Consider the following 2,500-nt stretch of genomic DNA (forward strand, 5'->3'; position numbering starts at 1 on the left):
GAGAGAGAGAGAGATCACTGATATTACCAACATGCATGTGCAACTGTGAATAGATGTGTACATATTGCATATATACAACTTGTACACGTAGGTGTGTATGTTGGTGTGCAAAGTAGTAATAATTCAAAAACAATAAGGATAATTATATGAATATTAATAATGCCGATAATGACAATAATAGAAATGATAACATCACTGATAGTAACGATAATGATATTGACAGAGACATTAATCATTATTATTGTTGATATTATTATTATCATTATCATTATCCTTATTATCATCATTGTCATTGACATGTAAGCTACCAATGCATTTCTATAGGTGTAAGCACATGAAGGTAAACACAAATAAAAAAACAAGATACCAAGTAACAACGGTAAAACACTGTTAAAAAGAGCCACCGATGAAAAACATAGGCAACTGTCAAAATAAAACATACAACAAAAGTTTACCGAAAAGAAATAACATTAAATGCATAAAATATGTTAAAATGCGTTAAGAGTTAAACAAAAAATATATATATAAATTACAGAAAGTAGTAAAACCCTTGAAAAAAAATCAGGATTGGTCCGTCTAAGATAAATGTAAAAATTGCTTGCCTCGGTCTTCATTTTTTAAACACTGTCCAACTGGAATATAGGTTTGGCAACTTGTTACATATAAGCCCTGCGAAGCATCTGACTAGTAATGAATGCGCTGACACCTGTCACCTGGCATTATTCAAAATGCTTTTTTAAGGATAAGCCAGATTTGCGGAGCAAATTTGCAGAGCAACAAAGAATTTCAGGCAATTCTAAGAGGACTACAGAGTGAAAGAAGTCGATAATATAAAGATATATTACATATATATTAAACATAATTGATGGGGTGTAAATCAAATGTTGATGATTTACATTAAAAAGTTTAATTAGGTAGCAAACATTCAGCTGAGCGAATGTCCTAAAAAAAGCGATTTGAGATGACAGTCAACAGCAGACATCCAGACCTGTGAACAATGTTCAAAATGTGGCACAATAAGATGATGTGATTATCTCAAAACAGAAGAGTCGCAAGCGTATTATAACATTAGCGAAGTAGGTCCAATTTCTGTGCAATAGATGAAGAGATGTTTTGAAAGTGTTTCTCAATATCAACTGAGGATCTAATGGGAATGAATCAAATGCTGATGGTGATAATAAAAATCATTATAATGATTATTATCATTATCATAATTATCATTATTTATATCATGAATTATTATCATTATTTATAATGATAATGATGATGGTTACAGTAGTGATAATCTTAAAAATAATAATGATAATAATAATAATAAAGATAATAATCACATCTATTATTATTACTATTATCATTATCATTATTCTTATTGTCATTATAAATATGAAAGGGAAGAATGACAATATTGAGAACGTGATTAGTAATATTTATGTCATGGTCATGGTCATGGTTATTATCATTGTCAGTATCTTCATCACAATTCTTATATCTTTACGAAAAATTACTAACAGTATTGTGATAATCGTGGTAATGTTCATGCTCATGGTGGTAACGATAATGATAGGTAATAGAATAACTATGAAAATGATGAGAATAGTGACAATGATGATGATGATAATGATAATGGTGATGAAAACAATAATAATTATAGTAATGATAATGACAGTAAATCTAATGACAATATGATAATGCAACTGATGATAATAAGAATTAAAACAACCATAATGATACTGATGATAATAACAATAATGATAATAAAAACTCATGAGGATAATGATAATAAAAATAATGATAATGATGATAATAATAATGACAATAATAATGATAGTGATAATTATGATAATAACAATGATAATGATGATAATAATAATGATAACTATGATAATATTAATGATAACAAAAAATACCGATAATCAGTGCTGGTGCTGTCTGCCAATCAAGCTCAGCCAAGATTTACAGCATTTGTCGAATCCGTCCGGTTTAGGGGGAACCTTGAACTGGGAGAACCGACTTGGAGCTACAGACTCGCCCTCCAAATCCGTAGCCGGCTGAGGGCACTTGTTGCCATTCCTCCGACCCGATGCCGGGATTTTGGCAGTGGGACAAGCAGGGTTGGAGGGTCCTGCATGGCTCCTATCTTTTTATGACTTGTCTGAACCGACGCCAGAACCTTACCTATCTTTTTACTTTTGTCACCAAGGACCTTGAAAGGCTCCAAGGTGTCAGCCTTGATCTGTTTAATGCCGGGGTTATCAGCGGGGGTGTCAGTCAGAGTTTTTTTGTTTTTTTTTTTTTGGGGGGGAGGGGTAGAGTTGCCATATGAGAGCGCTTCAATTCGTCCTCCCTCGCACCCACCCATCAAGGAGTCCAACAAGGGGAAGCTGTGTACTGAGGCTGTGCTCAGAAGCCACAGGGGTAGTGGGTGGCACTCACAAGACCATGCGAATGCCCGCAAGACAGGGGCTGCTTGACCTTAGCCTAGCTCAAAAGAGAGACCAGC

Source organism: Penaeus japonicus, unplaced genomic scaffold (assembly GCF_977035675.1).
Source record: "Penaeus japonicus unplaced genomic scaffold, GWHDUDI00000001_assembly GWHDUDI00000035, whole genome shotgun sequence".
Taxonomy (NCBI): Eukaryota; Metazoa; Arthropoda; class Malacostraca; order Decapoda; family Penaeidae; genus Penaeus; species Penaeus japonicus.